Genomic DNA, 22,488 nt, shown 5'->3' on the forward strand with positions numbered 1-22,488 from the left:
TTTTAACAGACATTTTTATAATTAATATTGTACCAGTATCCTATATTTAGGAAAATTGGTAAGTCCCCTGAAAAATGGCAAAAGAAGAAATGGGACACACTGAGTAGTTAAATTGTCACATGAAATTTTAGAATTTGTTTCTCAGCTAAGAGAAAGCAATGTATTAGGTAGAGACAGGATGGAAACAGTATATTAGTAAGCTCCTTATGGGGGCACTGAGTAAGATTGGCCTATTTAGGATTTGCCAAACTTCAAAAGATCTTCTCTTTCTTGTTCTATTCTCTTTTTTTCTTCTTGCCTGTCTTACAAAATTTTCGAAAAGAGAAGAAGCAACATTTTGCAACCAACAATATAGCAGCTGAGGCACAGGCCAGCAGAAACCCAATCACATCCAGGGAGTGGTACTGGAACCAGGTGAGATTGTGGGCTGCAACCCGAAGGTGTTTGGCTCCTTTGTGGCGCATGACAAACTCCACCCAGAAGACAGCTCGATCCAGAGGCTTCACTGGCTGATCATGGTGAATTCTTGATAAACTCATTGCATTCTCTTTATAACTAGAAGGCAAGTGGTCCTAAGTTAATTTTTATTTTTATTGGAGGTAAATACATGAGAGATTGTATGTATGACACAAGCCAGTGGCTATGGATATGTTCAGAAAAAAGCTTTAATATTTTCATAATCTTTGCTATTGCATGGATAAATTAGCACAATATGTTCAAAGCCAGATTATTCAATTGTGAATTGTTCAATTGTGAATGAAAGAATTTGGATATTTGGTCAACTATGTTACCCAAGGCTGCTCCAAAACACAAAGAGTGAATAACTCAATGAGGTAATATCATATAAAATATCAATAAGCACAGTCAAGGATATATGCCTAACTCATATGACAGATACAGGGAATTGGTTTTCAACATTAGTAGTGTTTCATCGTTCTCCAAACTTTATATGGGGACACTCTTTTCAACAGAGTGATACATCTGTGATACAAAAGACAATGCCTCTGTAGGCAATCAATATCAACATTAAATAGGAAGAGTAGAGTGATTTGAGAATTAGCATAGACAACTATTTATAAAGCTTTGGTTTGTTAATGTTTGGTGACCTAGAATTAGATTCTCTACCCACATTGGCACCAGAGTAGATAGAGATGTTGAATTCACATTTTTAATAATTTTTCATGCCACATTGGGTAGACTTCTATGCATTTCAAATTATGTTTTCCTTAGATGATTCCTAATATTTGAGCCAATGTTACTACATTTTAGTGTGCTTTGTGACAAAATGTGTGATACTTGAAGATCTCCATGCACTTTAGAATTGGGAAAAGGGAACGAGGTCAACATTGTCTTTGGATCTTTAACATTTGGTTCAGCTCCAAGGGTTAATTTCTATGTATTTTTTGATCATAGTGAAATGAAGGCATTCTGCCTTTCACTTGTGTTGAGCTATGTGAGGTCAATACAGTGATTTCACACAGTCATCCCAATGCAATTAGGTTAGTTCTAAAAATTATATATACCTTTTGTTCCTAATCAAATGTTTCTTCAAGAATTTCTACAACTATACAGATGTCATATTTGAAACTTTTATGTGACTGATAAATTTGCTTATTTAAGTAACACTTAAAAGAGAGTATGTGTGATTTTTCAATGACGTCTGATAAACAAGTGCCATATTTATGTATGTATTATTTCATATGTTGTTGTACTATTAGGTTATAACTGTGCTAAAAATTGAGCCTTTCATGCTTCCTGGCTCTTTGTGACTATTAGTTATCAGGGTGTTAATTTCATCTTCAAATTAGGCTCATAGAGTTTCTATCTTCCTCTCCATATAGTTTGAGGCATCCTGTACATCCTTTTTCATTACCTCTTTGTATTCATCTGTCTGTTGTAACTCCACTTTTATTTCTTGAACAAATTCTTTTGTCCTCCACTTCGCTTCATTCTTCTCAGTAGGGTTCTTCCCTGAATTGTTGTTGTCTTTTGAATCTATCATATTGTCTTGATTGTTTATGAATTTTGCAATTTTGCTGTGCTTTATGCATTTGGATTCAGGTACTGTATGGGCTGTCCAGATTGTGCAATCAGTTCAGGGCTAATGGTAAGTGATTCAATGGCTGCATCTCTTCTGGACTTCATGTTTGGTAACTTTGAACACACTGGGTGCATACAGTCAGTGTAATTGGTCCTGGCCGGAGGTTAGGGTTCTGCGATGTCTTCCAACTTAGGGATTCGGGGTGGTCTGGTGTCCTGGAATTGATTTTGGCAGAGTGGTGGGTTCCTGCTCTGTGGGGCACAGCACCCTCATTTCCCAGCCTGATCCCAGGTCTGGAGTAGGCATATTCCCATTTTGTGGAATGGCATGTCGCCCCACCTTCCTGGGTCCAAGACCTGTATCTACTTCCCATGGGGCAAGGAGCTATGTTTCAGTCTCAAGACCAAGTCTCAGTCCTGAAGGGATTGGGTATCAACAGGGTAGTCCGGAGAGATTGGACTCTCAGACTTTTAGCAAATAAGTTATTTCCACCATTTTCAGTGGAAGCTGGGAAAGCACCAAACTGAACTTGGGCATGGTGTCTGATGAACCTTTAGTTCAGGGGACAGGGGTGTCCCAATGATTTTCCCAGGTAATTACAGCACATGGTAGTTCCTTCAGGGCAAAGTGGAGACTTTCAATTCTGCCATCACCATGGCGGCGGGGAAAGCAGAATCCCAGTACCAAATTGAAAGGGAGCCCAGTGGATGATGGACTTTGTAGTTCTGTAACTTGGGGGGTTGGTTTTTGTCCAGTTACTCTTAGGCAGGAAGCAAAAGGAGTAAGAGGCTGTGGCCCCTGCTCTCCTCTAGTATGGCGTCTCCTTTCCGTGAGAGGGAGAGGGCTGGGCCCAGCACTCTGGGTCATCACCAGTGATGGTCTCCCATAGGAGGGTTCCCGAGCAAAGTCTTCACTGTTCCCAAGTTCCTAGGTTTTGAGATAACCAGCAGCATTCAAGTGAACTGTTTTCTGGGTCTGGATATGACAATCTTCCATTCCAATTCTTAAACTCTGGATCTTCAGGTGTGTTGCTTTCTGAGCTTGCCAGGGTCAATGTCTAGCCTCTAGGCTGCTATTGTAGATTAGTCAAGATATGGGAGAGGAATGGAGTGGGTAGAAATCACTTCTCAGCTTTCTGGGCACATATGTATTAATTATAACACACAATCTTGATCATCTTGTAATTGTCTGTTAATTCTTCCTTGTTAACATTTACTTGAGTTGATGTGCATGTTAAGATCCTAAATCTTGGTTAGATCAGTGAGCTAGGGTGATTCCCTGTTGATACTCTGCTATCTTCCTCAGACATCTACAAGAATGTTAATTGTTATTAACAGAGGAAATGATTAATTTCAGAACACTTCTTTTCCATTGTTCTGGAGTTTTTTGAACATGGGGTTTGTGAATTTCACTTGTGGGCTCCCTTCAACCTCAAAGTTTTGTTAACACTTTGTGGACTCCAAAGGATTCAGCATATTGCTACTAGCCAGTATGTGTTAGGTTCATATTGCCTACAGACAGTGTAATGGAAATGAACTTTACAATTTTGGGTGGGGAGGGATGGGGAGGAATGGGACGAGGTGGGGGAGGGAAGAGATAGTGGGAGAACAACAATGCTTGACAAGAAATGTACTCATTGCCTTACTTATTTTTTATTTTTTATTATGAAAATACCATACAGAGGGGTTAGAATTACATGGGCAAGGTAATGAGTACATTTCTTATCAAGCATTGTTGCCTCCTCCTTTGTTTCCCCTTCCCATCCCTTCTCATCTCCCTCCCCCCCCACAAGTTGTAAACTTCATTTTTCGACATAATGTCTTGTACATCTCATTGTTGCAATGGGTCCACCTGTATCCCTGTTTAAACAATTTGTTTTTTTCCTTTCTCCACAAATTATACCAACATCAAATACAGTGAAACTAGGGGTTATACCGTGGGGGAGGGACATACAAAGCAACAAAGAAATCATCTTATAAATATGTTAAAAACAATCTCATTGCCTTACTTATGAAACTGCAACTCCTCTGTACAGAATCTTTACAATAAACTAAAATTTAAAATAAAGACAAAGGAATCACTTTGAATATAACCTATTTTGAAATAGTAATGCACCTGTCTTAGGGAAAAATGGTATGGCCACTGGCAAATGACAAAGGAATAATGGGAAACACTGATTATACTGATTTCTAGACTGAATACATTAATTAAGGTATAGGAGTGGAATATTTGGAATTGGAATGAAGAGAGAATAGTCACTGAGCTTCTTGTGACTGTGATGAATAGGATTGCTCTACCAAAGACTTAGACAAACAGAAATATTTCCTCTTTTTACTATTCTATTCTCTTTTTTTCTTGTTTCCTGCTTTACCACATTTCCACAAGAAAACAAGCAACACTTTACAACCAGGAACTGTCGCACAGGCCAACAGGAAGCCAGTCACATCCAGGGAGTGGTACTGGATCCAGGGGAGATGGTGGGCTGCAACCCGAAGGTGCTTGGTTCCTTTGTGGCACATGACAAACTCGATCCAGAAGACAGCTCGATCCAGAGGCTTCACTGGCTGATCATGGTGAATTCTCGATAACCTCATCACACTTTCCTTATAACTAAAAGGCAAATCCACAGACAAAATTAGTTTTTACTTTTAGTAAAGGGATATACTAGGTGGCTTATGCTATACAAGCCAAAGGCCATAGATGTATTAAGGAAACATGTATTTTTTACATAAACTTTGTTAGTGACATAGAGGTTTAGACTTATAAAGAGGGATCAAGTGCAGATTAAAAACATCCAGTGACCAATGTATAGATTAATTTTCCCATGAAAGAAATTTAATATTTATTCAAAAATTGTGCCTGAGACTGCTCCAGGAACAAGACAGTGAGTAAGCCAATATTATGTGATAATGCCATTTAAAACACCCACAGCTACTAATGTGTGGCTACTTTGTTTGACAGACACAAGGCACTGGTAATCAACCATAATGGACCATTTCAAAATTCTGAGATATTTGTAGTGTGATAATTATTCAGTAGCCCACACTAATATACTTGTTGTATAAAGCACAATCACCCTGAAGGCAATAGGTGAGTCCACACAGCTTAATGAAGATAGTATGGTATTCAAGAAGTGGCATACTTCAGCACATAGATTTTGGATTGTTATGCTATCATAGAATTAGAGAACCTGAAGGGAAAAGGGTGAAAAAGTATAGAGGTGGAGCTCAATGGATACTGATGAAAGTGAAGTATAAATCTTGTTGGTGGAGCCAGTCACTGGTGGCTCATTCCTGTAATCCTAGCTACTCAGGAGGCTGAGATCTGAGAATCACAATTCAAAGCCAGCCCTGATAGAAAAGTCCATGAAACTCTTTTTTTAAAATTTAATTTAATTTTATTTGTGAACATACTGTACAGAGGGGTTACAATTACATGGGCAGGATAATGCGTACATTTCTTACCAAGAATTGCAGCCTCCTCCTTTGTTTACCCTTCACATCCCTTCCCAGCCTCCCCCCTCCCCCCCAATCCCAATCCTTCTCTTTCTCCCCCCTCCCCCCCCCCACACCGACGTTGTAAAGCTCGTTTTGGACATGACAACTTGTACTTCTCATTGTTGCAACAGGTCCACCTGTATACTTAAACAACTGGTTTTTCCCCATCTTCTCCACAAGTTATACTGACATCAAATATAGTGAAAGCAGGGGTTATATTGTGGGGGAGGGACATGCAAAGCAACAAAGAGATAATCTTATAAATGCATTAGAAAAACCTGCATGAAAGAAAAAACATTAAAATACATATCTAAGGGTTCATTTTCCTGACATCACATTATCTGACCTTTTCCGCTTGACTCATACCTATACTAGATATTGCAAATAAGGGAAACCATGGGACCTATGTTTCTTTGGGCCTGGCTTACTTCACTTAATATAATTTTTTCCAAGGTTTTCCATTTCCTAACAAATGGGGCAATGTCATTCTTTCTGATGGAGGCATAGAATTCCATTGTGTATATATACCACATTTTCTTGATCCATTCATCTACTGAGGGGCATCTGGGTTGGTTCCAGATCTTAGCTATGGTAAATAATGCTGCAATAAACATAGTTGTACTGGTATCTTTAGTGTGGTCTTGTTTGTAAACATTTAGGTAAATACCCAAAAGTGGGATTGCTGGGTCATAGGGGAGATCTATGTGAAGTCTTTTGAGGAACCTCCATACTGCTTTCCAAAGTGGTTGAACAAGTTTACATTCCCACCAACAATGAAGTAAGGTTCCTTTCTGTGCACATCCCCTCCAGCATCTGTTGTTGTTAGAGTTCTTCATTTTTGCCGTTCTAACTGGAGTGAGGTGATATCTCAATGTTGTTTTGATTTGCATTTCTTTTATGGCTAGGGATGTTGAGCATTTCTTCATGTGTCTATTGGCCCTCCTTCTTTCTTCTTCAGAGAAGTTTCTCTTTAAGTCTTTCGCCCACTTATTTATTGGGCAGTTGTTTCTTTGAGGATTTGTTGTTGGGTGGTTTAATTTTTTGAGTTCCAAGTATATTTTAGATATGAGACACTTGTCCATTGTATGGCTAGTAAAGATCTTCTCCCAATCCGTGAGCTTTCTATTGATCTTGCTAGCTATGTCCTTTGCCCTGCAGAAGCTCTGCAACTTTATGCAATCCCATTTGTCCAACCTTTCTTTGATTTGTTGTGTTTCCGGGTCTCTATTCAGAAAATTTCGGCCTGAGCCAAGGAGACCTAGGGTTTCTCCTTTTCCATCCTGTAATGTTTTCAGAGTGTCTGCTTTGAGTTCAAGGTCTTTGATCCATTTGGAGTTGATTAGTCCATGAAACTCTTATCTCCAATAAACTACTCAGAAAAAGCCAGAAGTGGTGCTGTGGTTCAAGTGGTAGAGCACTAGCCTTGAGCACAAAGAAACTGAGAAATAACACCCAGTCCTTTAGTTCAAGCCCAGGACTGGCAAAAACAAAACAAAACAAAGAAACAAAAAACCTCATATATGAAGATGGGAGGGAAGGACTGAGAGAGAGTTAAGGAACAGAAGACTTGGTATAAAAGGAAATGGGCTCATTTCTGACTTGTATAATCCCTCAACATGTCACCTCTATAATAACAATAAAATGAATTAAGTAGATTAAAAACAAAATTAGAGACTCACATCAATTTGGAATCACAATATCAACAGCCATAGAGTTAGCAGTTTTCATAATTTCTAATATGACACTGAGCATGCTGCTATGAGATTAAAAGCAATTTATGTCTACACTTGGCATTGTCTGATAGCTGATCCAGAATTAATACGCATTTCTTTCACCTCCTCAGCATTGGGAAAAGGGAATATGGTTATTATTTCCAACTGAATATGATATATGTGTTTCAGCAGTAGGGGCTGCTTTTTATGCATTACCTGTGAAAATGAATCATGATGCTACCTTTCAACTGTATTGAAAAATAAGTAAGAGAAGCCCAACAATTTTACAGTCCTCTGAATGCAGTTTAGGCAAACTGGATAGGTAGCGAAAGCCTAATTTTCCAAATCAGATCATTTGTTCAGTATGTTCTACAGTTAAAAGTGGAAACTTGCAGTACACATCTGATAAATTTTATGTCAATGAAATAAATATGTAGCATGCATGTGTATAAATGAAGCAAATAATAAAAATCATACTAATATTTTATATCCCATGTTTAATAGGAGCTTATGATTATTTACATATTTGAATAATTAAAACTACTACAATCTATTAAAATGTGTATCTTGTTGTACTAATTGTTTTACAGTAATTAAAAATATAGCTATAATTTTGGGGAGCTAGTAGGTCATATTGTAATCCTCCTTAATTCAGAGGCTGAGTTATGAGAGCCATAGGTGGAGCTACCCCAGGAAGGAAAGTCCATGAGACTCCAACTAATCCAAAAGCATGAAGTAGAACTTTTTGGTCACATGGTTGAATGATAGAATGCTATCCCTGAGGAGAAAATGCACAAAGACAGCAAACAGGCCCTGAGTTCAAGCCAGGACTAGCACCTAGAAAACTGTATTTATGTATGTATTCTACAGTATAGCTCAGTGTTTTCAGAAAATCTCAGAGTTAGTATTAGGTTTAGAATCAATGGGAAAGTATCTGGCATTATGTAATTTTTACTCAGTGATTTCTAATCATCATTTATGATCCTATTTCTTGTGTGACTAGTTCTCAGTTTTAAAATCTAAGGAATTTTTTGTATTAGAGATTAAAAGAATTATGAAATTTACCTTCATTTACATTTAATAAAATTAAACAAATGATCAAAAACTAGTGTCTAGTAACAGGATAATTTATGAGAAATTGAGGTCAGAGGTCAACATTTTCAAAACCCAAGATCACATTAAGAATTACTGGAGATCTAAAACGTGTATCAACATCTTACTTTGATTTTTGTAACATCATGGAAATTATGGATATTGCTATTAATATGGTTATTTTGGAATCCTTAACATTGGGTACATAACCACTGCCAATTTTCATTTATTATGTAAAATATATTATTTATTTATTTGTTTTAATTTTTTTGCTTGGTTGTGGGGTTTGAACTCTGGACCTGGGAGCTGTCCCTGCACTCTTCAGCTCAAGGCAAATGCTGTACCACTTGAACCACAGTGCTACTTCCTGTTTTTTGGAGGTTAATTGGAGCTAACTGTCTCATGGACTTTCCTGCCTGGGCTGGCTTTGTGCCGTGAGCCCTAGGATTATAGGCATGAGTCACCTGCGCATGGCTATAATATTTAAATACATATTAGTTTATACAATCACAATGATGATCAAGAAAATACATAAAAACTTATAAAATCATTAAACATTTTGAAAATTTTCAAAGAATATTTGAAGCTATTTTTCCCAACTTCAGATATTTACATTGAGAAATGAAATATGTGGTTTTCATTTTAGTTTCATGGTCTGTAAAGCAAGGAGTATTGAAGCTTTGGGAATTTTCTAGTATGATGGACAAGTTAGGGAGTGACAGGTGAGCCCTGGGAAAGCAGCAGGACTTACGAAGGATTGTCGATGACTGTCCTCAAGGCCTCAAGCAAGTCTGTACAGGTCACGGTGTTCATGTTCACCTCCACAGCTGCTCCTTTGGCCTTCATGTGAGCAATGTTGTCAAGCTGGTCACCATTCATGGGGATTCCTACCATCGGTATCCCATGATAAATGGCCTCATTGATCCCATTAGTTCCACGGTGAGTGATGAAAGCATTGGTTTTAGTATGCCCTGGTGTGAGGATAAAGTGAGAATGTGAGAAGTGGGTTCAGATTTCAAGCTCATACACTGACAGAATTTCATTGACAGAAGGAATAAAGGCTACAATATCAGTCCCTGCAGAGCACCACATTTTCTTCAACAAATGAACACTTGAGACATTGCTAAACCAGAAAAGTGAATCCTTTGGAGAAGAAGAATCTATTCTTTCATTATCTGAGAAGCTATTACTGAGGAGGTGACATGTGACTGGTACCTGAGGTCTAGAGTCCTAACTGAAGATGCTCTTTTGTGACCCAAAGGAAGCATAAGTCTATAAAACTGATGCCTGAATATATGATTGTGCTTGTTTTTGAACTGGAAGCCTAATATGCAATTTTAAAAGTAATAATTTTTTAGAATTTATTTGCTATTTAGTATTTATCATGTCTGCTGATCAACTTTCTTTCCCCTCAGTCTTACCGTAAAGATCATTCTGGGGTAAACAATCACAGAGCCAAGTATTGGATCCTAATGTTGCTGGAGCCTTTCCCTCATATCTCCATAGAACCTGTGGAAGGCAAGGTTGTACTCTGGAGGATCGGTTCACATTGAAGTTGTGTGAAACTTATAGAATTACTGAAAATAAGATTAGGCGCCACAATTTAGGCTACAATTCTGTAGGCAAATGTAACTAATAAACCATTTATAAATATGTTTTAGTTAATGCAAATGTCAGGTACATTCAGTGTATAAAGAGTTTTAATTTCTAAGATGGACACTGCTGTAATCCTAGCTAAGCAGGAAACAGATCTGAATAATGCAATGTGACACCAGTTGAGACAGGAAAAGGGAGGAGATTCTTGTCTCAAAAAACTACTCAGTTGCATTGGTTCTCCTTTGTCCTTTGTCTCCCCATTCTGTTATTCCCTCCCCTTCCCTAATTCAGATAAACATATATATATATAATATCACAGTACCAAAATCAAATACAGTTACAACAGGTAATAAACTGTAGGGGGAAGAACACATGAAAGAAACAAGAAATCGCATACTATATTAAAAAACAACAACAGCAAAGAAAAACCACTTATATCCATGTCTTGGGAGTCCATTTCTCTTAACATCATCTTATATAGGCATATGTACATAGCTATTGAGCTATTTTGCTCATCTGCTAAGATTATCCTAGATATATATTAATTATCGCAAATAAGGGAAACCGTGGGACCTATGTTTCTTTGGGTCTGGCTAACTTCACTTAATATGATTTTTTTCCCCTGTCTTTCCATTTCCTTACAAATGGGGCAGTGTCATTTTTTTCTGATGGAAGCATAGAATTCCATTGTGTATATATACCACGTTTTCTTGATCCATTCATCTACTGAGGGGCATCTGGGTTGGTTCCCATATTCACAAGATAGCATGTTGGAAATGATCTGTACAACTTGCAGATGGAATGAGGAGGAGAGAGAAAATAGGAGAAAAATGAGGGAGGGGTAATAAGTTTTACAAGAAATGTACTTGTTACCTTACTTATGTAACTATCTCTCTGTGCATTACCCTGAAAATAAAAAAAATTAGGGTAAAAAAAACACTACTCAGAAAATCTAGAAGTGGTACTGTGGCTAAAGTGGTAGCGCTCTATCCATGGACAAAAGAATCTCATGGGCCCTGCCCAGGCCCACCACTCAAGACCCAGGACCAGCATCCTTTCCCATGCCCCAAATAAGAAGCGTTAAAATATTAAAAACAAAACAAAACAAAACAAAAAAATGGTTTCCTTTGGGTAAAATGGATTTAAAAAGTAAAAATACTCTTAGGTGCTTGATGTAAAAATGAAAACAAACTTCAAAATATTCAAACTATAATAGAAATTATGTATGTCTTGAGTTTTATAAAGTAGAACTTATTATAAAATATTAGTAAGATTGGTATTAAGTTGACTGTAATTAGAAAAATGAATCTAAACATTATTTCCTAAAGTCAAAATTAACACACCAATGTAAAATCAATACCTCATTGTTTATGACCATCTGTTAATGTAATTACTTGTGTACTATTAAGCTTGTCAAATTTTTAGGGACACAAAAGTGAGTAGCAGATAAGTGAAAGTTCATTTAAGTGGTTGTTTATGTCAAGATCTTCCAAATAATCACATTTTAAATATGCGTGTAAAACTAAAATGCTACATTTTTCTTTCTAATTTCTCTTTCCCAAGTACATATGCTGTCTTGGATACAAAGCTGAAAAGGATACCAAGCAGCCTGAGGTCTTGTTTGCCTCAATATAATCCAAATGCTTTGTGACATCTATAATAGTTCGTCTTCATTAATATCCTAACGTGCTGCATACAGTAAATAAATGGAGAATTTAGATAGTTCCTCTTTTAAAACTTAAAAATCAAAGAGCTGTAATTTCTACCTGCAAAGTTCTTCATTAGTTACATCCTCATTTCAGTTAATAAAATGTTTCCCTGTTTTCCTGGACCAGCAAATTACTGACCTTCTGTGGAATTTGAGCAAGGGTTGAGGCAATCACATGGGCCTTCTCTTCTGTCGAGGTTTTGACCATGGAACCCAGAGAAAACACCACCACATCATTTTCTCCTGAGCTCTGAACAAATTCTTCCACTTCCTGTAGACACGAAACATTTACTTTACAGCAGTATTTACCACAGCGAAGATATAGAATTGCCCAGATGCCTCTCAATGGATGAATGGATTAAAAAAAAAAAACATGGTATATATACACAGTAGAATCCTACTCATCAATCAGGAAGATTGAAATTATACCAGACCTAGAGAAACACAGGTTGCATAGTTTCCCTCATTTGTGTGAGCTAGAATGTGCTAATAAGTCTATAAATAAGCACACTGAGTGGTATGCAAGTGGTTATAAATGGATTCAGTGAAGTATAACTGACACTATGGAGATTCAGTGAAGTATAATAGACACTATGGAGAGCACATATAGTGTAATTTTTCAGAAAACAAGTTAAATCTGAACAAAATTATTACCAAGAAATTGGTACTTATTGGAGGCAGAGGGAGCTAAGAGGTGAAGAGTAGAAGAGTGAAAGAGAGAGAAGAGTAAATTATAGGCAAGAATGCATTGTATATTGCCCAGAATTGAGAAAAATAAGAGAAGGGTTTGGGTAAAGTAGGAGGAAGATGTTGAAGAGATTACACAGACCAAAATGCATTGTATTCATGAATTGTTTTGCTGTTGTCATTGTTTTTTGTGTGTGTGTTATTGTTGGTATTTTGTTTTGTTTTGTTTTTGCTGGTGATGGCCCTTGAACTCTGGGCTTGGTCCTGGCTTTAAGCTCCTTTTATCAATCCTAGAACTCTACCACTAGAACTATAGCACCAATTCTGGCTTTTTCTATACTTAATTGGAGATAAGAGTCTCAGGGACTTTCTTGCCCCAGCTGCCTTCAAACTATAATACTCAGATCTCAGCCTCCTGGGTAGCTAGGATTATAGGCAGGAACCACTGACACTCAGCTACTTACTTTGTAGAATGGCAAAAATTCAATACAAAACTAAAAATTTTAAATGTGAAGGGAGTGGTAAAGAGGAGGGTAAGTGAGAATTTTAAAAGGGGTGATGACCTTGATCAAGAGGCACTGTATTGATAAACTTCTCTATTGAATGGCACCTCAAAAAAATGAAAGGTGAACCATTAGATTGAGAAAATGTCCACCTATACTTAGAGTCAGAGAAGTAGAGAGAAATGTAACATAAATCCTTCCACTGATTCTGAAATGATATGGAGGAAAATTTAGTTGTTTTAAGTAGAAATGTATTTGAAAAAGATGGTTAAAATGTACATAAACCCAAATTTCAGATTAAGTCACTACAAAAATGAACACACAGTTAGAGGTAGCTTTTGTCCCAGTATATGGAATTGTTACAGTCAAGTTTATTCTTCCCACTTAGCAAAGTTGTTGGCAAAGTTTTAAAAGTATTCTATAAATGAAAGCCCCAAATACGATCAATAACAAGGCTTTTAAAATCATGCCACTTACATCTAACAAATATAAATTATTTACGTTCCTACTACACAAGCATTAAATGTTATTAATATGGCTTAGAAAAATGTATTAGGAATATGACATAGAGCACTACATTTTAGAAGAAATTAACAGTGATAGAGTGATTGTCTCACATTCATGAGGCCCTCTGTTCGATTCCTCAGCACCACATAAACAGAAAAAGCTGGAAGTTGCACTATGGCTTGTTATACCAAGGTTGCAGGACCCCCCCCCCCCCGACCACCGAGAGTCAGACTCTACAGCTGTTTTATTTAAACGGGCTGCAGCTCGGGCCTTGTCCTACACTCCAACACAGCGGAGCCTAGGAGGAGAGCCCTGAGCTAAGGTCTTATATCGGCACACAATCAACCAAGTGTTTTGATTACCACCACGTGTTGCTTTGCTAGACAGAAACAAACAACAAGTGGTCACTGCTTCAAACTTTAACCTTTCATTCCCCCCCTTGACTTATTGTCCTGAGCCACAATCTTGTGGCTCTGGCCCCAAAATAAACTCCAACAGTTCTTGATCTTGAACAGGTATTTTCTTGAGGCATATGCGGAGTGGTTGGGTAGGATGATTGGAGACTTCCCATGTTTCCCCATGGTCGTCCAGGGCAAAGGGGTCAGCGGTCTGGGGTAAGAGCAGTGGATCCAAGCAGCAATGCTGTCCACCTTAAGGGCAATGGGTGTAGCCAGTAGCACCACGTAAGGTCCCTTCCACCATGGTTCCAGAGATCTCAAGTTGTGCCTTCAAACAAACACCCAGTCCCCTGGTTGAAACAAATGGGGGGTAGGAATAGAAGCAGAATCATATAATGCTCTAAGCTGGGGCCACATACTCTTATGCACCAGCTGTAAATAGTCAAGCTTACACAGAAATTCAGTATCATCCAAATCAGCAAGCAATTAAAGCCAAGCCAACAGGGTGAATTTCTTATTCTAAACAAGGCAAAAGGAAGGAGCGATACCCAGTCTGCGCCAGTCTCCAAGGCCAATTTAGTTAAGGTCTCATTTAAAGTCCGATTCATTCTTTCTACCTGCCCTGAACTCTGGGTTCTATAAGCACAGTGCAATTTCCAATCCATCCCCAGTGTTGCAGCTATTCCCTGACTTACCTTTGAGACGAAGGCTGGTCCATTGTCCAACCCGATGGTGGATGGGAAGGCATACCTGGGTTGGATTTCTTCCAGGATCTTCTTAGCTACGACGTTCGCAGTCTCATGCTTTGTTGGATAGGCTTCAACCCATCGTGAAAAGGTGTCTACAAAAACTAGCAAATATTTATATCCAAATTTTCCAGTTTTAATTTCTGTGAAGTCTACTTCCCAATACACACCTGGCCTATCTCCACAGAGGCGAGCTCCTTTTGTAACTGGTTGATTGGGGGCATTGGTGAGCTGACAGGCTTTACAATTTTTAACAATGTCCTCAATGTTTTGATTTCCTTGCCTAAGTTTTACTTCTGAGTGTCAGAGCAAGTCCTGAATTCTTCGGGTTCCCATGTGAGAGACCCTTTCCCAATCTTTGTGGCAAGGTAAGATTCCCCTCACCAGTTTTCCACCAGTCTTTGTTTCCTTCTTTGTCTGGGAGTTTATAGGCCATGCAATTTTCTTTATCCACTCCAAGTCTTCTTGGGAGTACTGAGGCTCAGGAGGCAAAGCTCGTGGCCCTGGATCTACTAGAGTCAGTACTTTCTCTCTGGGCTAGAGGGCTGCCTTCTTAGTTGCCTGATTGGCCAAGTTATTTCCTTTGGTTATAGAATCAGTTCCCTTTTGATGGCCAGGGCAGTGCATAATGGCAATATTTCCTGGTTCCCATAAGGCCCGGATGAGGCTTAAATTTTCTTGTTTGTTTTTAATAGCCTTTCCCTCAGCTGTCAGCAGCCCCCCTCTCTTGGTAAATGGCTCCATGGACATGCACAGTGGCAAAAGCATACCGACTGTCCATGTACATGTTTAGTCTCTTCCCTTTTCCCATTTGTAGGGCTTTTGTTAGTGCCACTAGTTCTGCTCTTTGTGCAGACGTTCCCTGGCGGAGTGCTTCTGCCCACACTATCTCAGTGTCCGTGGTGACTGCTGCTCCCGCGTACCTTTTTCCATCTCAAATGAAACTGCTGCCATCTGTGAACCAGGTATGTTCAGCATGCGATAGTGGCGAGTCCAACAAGTCTGGCCTCTTTTCCTTGGCCCAGTCTCTCTTTTCACACTCAATTTCATGTTTTCTGTCCTTCCTTTCCTGTCTTTGCTCCTCTGTCTCTCTTATTATAAACCTTTTCTGCCATGGCTACTAGGTCCCTAATAGACTTTTCACCAAGTCTGTCTAGAGCCTGCAACTTTCGCTTTATGTCTGGTGCAGCTTGTTTTATATAGGCAAACATAATCATCTGAGCTGACTCCTGGGTCTCAAGATCATATAGGGTATATTGACTAAAAGCTTCCATGAGCCACTCAAGATATGCTGCCGGTCTTTCACTTCCTCCCTGTCTAACATAAACTTTGGCCATATTAGTAGGTCGGCGAGCTGCCACCTTGAGACTTGCCAACAGAGCCTGGCGGTAGACGAGGAGTCACTCCCTACCTTCAACCATATTGTAGTCCCATGTTGGTCGGATCTCAGGAAAATAGGCAGCGATCAGGGCAGGATCCGTGAAGGGCGCTCCTGTGGGGCCAGAGATATGTTTCCAGGCCGCCTCTCGGATACGGTCTCTCTCTTCGGTGGTAAAAAGGACCTGTAAAAGCTGACTGCAATCATCCCAAGTGGACTGATGAGTAAAGAGTATAGGTTCAAGCAAATAATTAAATCTTGGGGTTTCTCAGAAAAGGGGGCCTTTTGGGTGCGTCAATTGTATAGATCACTGGTAGAAAATGGCCAATATTGAAGTTGCTGTTGACCATTTACATCCACAGGACCTACGGCACGTAAAGGGAAAACAGCTGCACTAAAAGGAGGGTTGATACCACGGTGTCGTGGAATGACTGGCCCCTCAGAAACTTTAAGGGCAGGTGATGAGGATTCTATAACTCCCTCCTCCTCTTGATCATTCTCAGATTTTGCAAAAGAACCTGGGAAGGGGAGTATGGGGGAGGAAACATTTCTTCTTCCAAGTTATCTCCCTGAAAAATGGGGGGGGGTACCTTTTCTTTTCCTCTTTCTCAGCTTCTTTTGTAAGTCTAGGGGGCTAGATGGAGTGGTGCCCATGGTTTCCAGTCCCGTCAGTCATTCATTCCAAAAAACAATAAACAGTACGAACAAGACACATGCAGGCCTGACAGTTACGAAAAAAGCTTACAAAGTGGAGATCTCCCGAATTGGTCCGCTGACTCCTGTAATGGGACACCCATGCCCCACAGCAAAAGGAGCAGACCCACAGTGGGCAAGTTGGGCCTCAGTTAGGAGGCCCTCTTGGTCAGTTCTGGCCCAACACCGAACCCACAATTCACATGGGTGAGGTTCCAAAGGACCCCTGCCCCACATGGTAGTGTTCCAAGGACCCCACCCCACATGGCAGGGTTCCAAGGACCCCCCCCCCGCTCCACACGGCAGGGTTCCAAGGACCCCTGCTCCACACGACAGGGTTACCCCCACCCCACAAGAGGATCTGGGACGTCTCCCAGTTCCTCCAGGGTTGTCGTGCAAGTGGGTCCACTTCGACAACCCTTTACGAATCAGAGCGGCCATTCTCACAAAGGAAAACGAAAGTAAAACAGACAAACAACAGGACAAGACAAATTAATAAAGACAGCGCTGTTTTACCTTTGGAGTCTGAGGTCTCGGGGGTCTTTGGGTGGTATCCCGGATGAGCACCCACTAATACGTTGTGCCAAGGTCGCAGGACCCCCCCCCAAGAAGACCACTGAGAGTCAGACTCTACAGCTGTTTTATTTAAACGGGCTGCAGCTCGGGCCTCGTCCCACACTCTGACACAGCAGAGCCTAGGAGGAGAGCCCTAAGCTAAGGATTTGCAGGTCTTATAGAGGCACACAATCAACCAGATGTTTTGATTACCACCACGTGTTGCTTTGCTAGACAGAAACAAGCAACAAGTGGTCACTGCCTCAAACTTTAACCTTTCAGGCTCAAGTGGTAGAGCACTAGCCTGGAGCTGAAGAGCTCAGGGACAGTGCCCAGACCCGAGTTCAAGCCCCACGACTGACAAAAGGGAAAAAAAGAAAAGGGAAGAAAAGAAATCAACACACAAACTCCTGTTAGAAGGCTTTGATAGCTAAGCAATTCTGTCAGTGCAGGCACAGCAACAAATTCTAGCACAGACGTGAGGGAAAAGTAATCTTAATCCAGTTGGATGGGAATGGAAACTATTGTTATCAGTGTGGAAGGCAATTTGGAGATTCCTCAAAAAACTAAATTACCCCTCTTGAACATTTATCCAAAAGACAACAATGAAGGCAAGCATGTTTATTGCTATACTATTTACCACAGCAAAAGGTATGGAAACAGCTTGGATACTCTACAATGGATAAAATGAATAATATCATGAATAAAGTCATTTGAAAAAAAATTGGATGGCCTGTAATAAGTTAATAGAAATAATTCACACTCAGACAGAACAAAAGGAGAATACTTTCTCTTATATATAGAAATTAGATCAAAATGATAACATATATTCAGGTTCATATGCATATATACACAAACAAATTCACTAAGGAATGGTACACACAGGTGAGGATTCCAATGGTGTAGTTATTTGAATAAGTAACTTAGTTTAACAGCATGAATACCAGAAAGTTGCAACATGTTCTTGGGAGAGTGAGGTGCTCAAGACCATTCGGACAGACAAATAGAGGAAAGGTAGATGAATCCAGTCACAATATTAAATATTGTGAACCAGGTAACTGGAGGGAAAGGTGGGTTTGGGATAGATGAGGAAGGTGATAGAAGGGGTAGCATAAATCAAGACAATTATACTAATATACTGAAAAATTGAAGTGAAACCCTTGAGAGTACCAACTAAAGATAATTAGCAGAAGAAGGAAGGAAGGAAGGAAGGAAGGAAGGAAGGAAGGAAGGAAGGAAGGAAGGAAGGAAGGAAGGAAGGAAAGAAGGAAGGAAGGAAAGAAGGAAGGAAGGAAGGAAAATAGATGGACAGAAATAAAAGAATGACATAGGAAAGAGAGAAAGAATTAAAGAAAAATAGAATGTACAGAAAGAGAAAGAAAGAAAGAAAGAAAGAAAGAAAGAAAGAAAGAAAGAAAGAAAGAAAGAAAGAAAGGAAAGAAAGAAAGGATGAATAAAAGTAAGAAAGCAGGAAAGAAAGAAAGAGTGAAGAAAGAGCAAGCAAGCGTTGTGGATATTCAACTTCATGAGTTACTATCCCTCTTTTTCCACTTACCAGTTATTGACTTAGGCATGTAAACCATGACTAATATTTGGATTGACGAAAGTGTACATTATTATATGAGGTGTGTTTTTGGAATGGAATTGTGTTTCCCTTATAAATAAAGTCTGCCATATTATGGTGTGTGTGTATGTGTGTGGAGTAGGAAGATAGATATTATAGCTCTTTCTGTATATTACTTATACCCTCATCCATTAACTTTCATATAACAATGCTCAATAAACTTTCCTACAGTAATAATTTGACTGGTAAGTAACCACAATATTGAATCAAAATTTTAATTTGAAAATGACTTGTTCAATCTAAAAAGAAATCAAGAGCTCTCCTGAAAATATAAATTAACCCACAGCTCTTTATAGAATTTGTGCTTGTTAGCTTTCTAATAAAATAATTGAATTGTCCTATCATTACTACCCTTTGCTAATTAAATCAATGATTAAAACCATGCTAATATATTAACATTTATGCCTCTCCACACTTTCCTCAACATATGTCATTCTGAAATCTTCCTCTAAGATTTGATTATGTAGTATATAATTTTCTTTGTCATTTCCAATAATCATAAAATCACACAATACTTAAATCTGTCAGTATTATAATTTATTTTATGCTATTTTCTAAAATCTATTTCTAGCAATGTATTGAGACAGATTATTTACAACCCAAACAGTTGGTGGACTTTTTATGTACATAGTTAAAAATTAAACTCATCATCACCAACTCAAAAGTTTTTTCCACCAATTGTTTCTTTTTTTATGATTAGATCACCATTATCCAAGATTGAAGACTGCAGGCACTCTGCATCTATATCTTTCCCTTTTTCTTACTCATCAAATCCTATGCACTTCATGATGTGTCATGAAGACATCTTTCTTGGTCAAAAACTCTGGAGAATGACCCAGTTAATAGTTTCATAACACTTTTAGGAATAATAATAATTTCTGGTTCTGCTTTGACATCCTTCTGCTCCAGAATCTACAGTATATAGCCTGCTTGCAAGGGAAATCAAAAGATCCTATATGACTCATAAAAGACCTCCTTATCATAAGGAAAATAAATTAGCTGGTGCAATCTCAAGATACCTACTAATAACACATTTCTGTGAATGAAAGCATTAATGGTAAGTGTATATCTGGTTTTTATTATTATGAAGCACATAAAATTTTCCTAATTAGAGACCTACCTTAGGTAAAGGTTTGGCAGCTTTTCAGTGCAATCCTTCAACAAACTCAAAATTGGCTAAGTATGGATGAAGGAAATCAAAATCCCAATATGTCCGAATTATCCACATTTCAACGTTGCCCACAGTTTCACACTATGACATGGGTCTTTCTGGAGGTGGGGAGAAAATTTGGGTGATAAACATTCATCTATAACTTTGCTAAGGATGTCACTCAAAACTATTAGAGAGAAAATTGAGGTCCTCAGGAATACTTTCAAACTAAGTGGAGGCATAAAGGTAGGAAATAGAATTCTGCTGTAAATCCATCTGGTCCTGGGCTTTTCTTAGATGGGAGATCTCTTATTGCTGTTTCTCTTTCATTGCTTGATATGGGCCTGTTAACATGCTTTAACTCATCTTGGTTTAGTTTCGGCATGTTGATATTTGCTAGGAAAAGGTCCGTTTCTGCCAAGTTCTCAAACTTATTAGCATAAAGGTTTGAGAAGTATTCCCTTATAATGTTCTGACTCTTGGTTGTTTCTGTGGTGATGTTTCCATTCTCATCTATGAGTTTATTTATTTGGGTGTGTTCTCTTCTTTTTCTCATAAGATTTGCTAAGGGTCTGTCAATTTTATTAATTTTTTCAAAGAACCAACTCTTTGTTTTGTTGATTCTTTCTATTTCCATATACTGAATTGGGATTTGTCTTGCTGCTCTTTTTCTAGGAAGTTCAGCTATCTCATTAAATTGTTGGTTTCAGATCTTTTCAATTTGTTGTTGTAGGAACTCCGAGCTATAAACTTGCCTCTGAGTACTGCCTTTGCTGTGTCTCAGAGGAGCTGGTAATTTAGAAATGGTAGGAAGGAAGAAAAAGGGGGGAAATGGAGGAGGGAAAAGAAAATCATTGAGCCCATTTGCAAAAATAAGCATATTATCAATAGCAAATGAGTGTTATTTTATATTACTGAGTTTTACAATGTACTGTTATAAAATTTAGGTTGCACACCTGTGAACATACTGACCTATACCTAAAAATGAACATTTTAAAAGTCATTTGTCAATTATAAAATCAGAAAATATATAAAATAAGAATATCACCAAAATAACTGAACTAAATGGAATCCAACAAATAAAGATCTGAAATATGTTTTAGCATTTATTAGGAGAAAAATAAAATACATAGAACTTAAGGAGTTAGACAAGGAACAATTAAAATAAGAATAATCATTATAATTACAAAATAGTATTACTACATTAGGAATCAAAATTAGTCATCAATCTCACTGAAAACTATATGTTATTTCTTATAATTAGGTTATTAAATAGAGTATACCAGTTTGGCAACACTGGGGTTTGGACTCAGGAAACAAATACTTGCTAGGCAAGTGCATTCCCACTGGATTCACACCAAATTTTTCAATAGAAGATACGGTGAAGTGTGACTTGTCTAGGAATTAAAATGATAGCCCCAAAATATAAATGTAAATTAAAATTTTAATTGGTAAAATGAAAACAATCTTATGATTATGTCAAACAATAGAAATATTAAATAATTGTAAATGACATTAGCAAATTAGAAATACCAATAAAGGTATAATGGCCTTTTATTTTGGATATTATGGGCATTCTCATCATGGTGACAAAAAGTCAGTGGTATACTAGATTACAACTACTCTATCATGATTCTTGCATACTGTACTGTGGAGACTGAATGTGTGTAGACTTGAAGGGGAAATGTAGATATGACATGGATCAACAATTAACTTCTAGAGTTATGAAAAAACACATATTAAGAAAACTTTGTTTTTTTTGGTTGATGAGGTACAGCACCTATATAAGATCCATACAACAGATGAAATATACTTACGTATTGGTTAGGAATTGATTTTAGTATTTTAATAATTTTACTTTAATCATGCTAAAATGGTATTTTAATATTAATTTCTAGATACAATAGAAGAGCTAATATAAGTCTAATTAATACTATAATATCTCCTTCAGAATAAGCACATTGAAAATTTTGGGGAATCTCAGGAGAAGACCTTTTTTTTTTTTTGTTCTTTGCTCTTCTTTATTTTATTTTATTTTATTTTTATTTGTGAACATACTGTACAGAGGGGTTACAATTACATGGGCAGGATAATGCGTACATTTCTTACCAAGCATTGCAGCCTCCTCCTTTTGTTTACCCTTCACGTCCCTTCCCAGCCTTCCCCCTCCCCCCCAATCCCAATCCTCCTCCTTCCCCCCCATTACCCCCCCCCCGCACCGACGTTGTAAAGCTCGTTTTGGACATGACAACTTGTACTTCTCATTGTTGCAACAGGTCCACCTGTATCCTTAAACAACTGGTTTTTCCCCATCTCCTCCTCAAGTTATACTGACATCAAATATAGTGAAAGCAGGGGTTATACTGTGGGGGAGGGACATACAAAGCAACAAAGAGATAATCTTATAAATGTGTTAGAAACACATGCATGAAAGAAAAAAAACATTAAAATACATATCTAAGGGTTCATTTTTCAGGAGAAGACCTTTACTTAAAGTTGGTTACATACATGCATGTAGTTGCCTCTTACATTATATGACAAAAAGAAAACAGGATAAGGAGTAGAACTAAAGAAGGCAGCATATTTGAAAAATTCAAGGTT

At 38.2% G+C, this 22,488-nt stretch overlaps 1 pseudogene; it reads right to left on the reverse strand.

The window, feature by feature from the left end:
• Window positions 1-275: 275 nt before the first annotated feature.
• Window positions 276-20,040, reverse strand: LOC138820637 (UDP-glucuronosyltransferase 2A1-like; annotated as a pseudogene).
• Window positions 20,041-22,488: the final 2,448 nt, after the last annotated feature.

Source organism: Dipodomys merriami, unplaced genomic scaffold, assembly GCF_024711535.1.
Source record: "Dipodomys merriami isolate MVZ:Mamm:240054 unplaced genomic scaffold, mDipMer1.0.p SCAF_9, whole genome shotgun sequence".
Classification (NCBI taxonomy): domain Eukaryota; kingdom Metazoa; phylum Chordata; class Mammalia; order Rodentia; family Heteromyidae; genus Dipodomys; species Dipodomys merriami.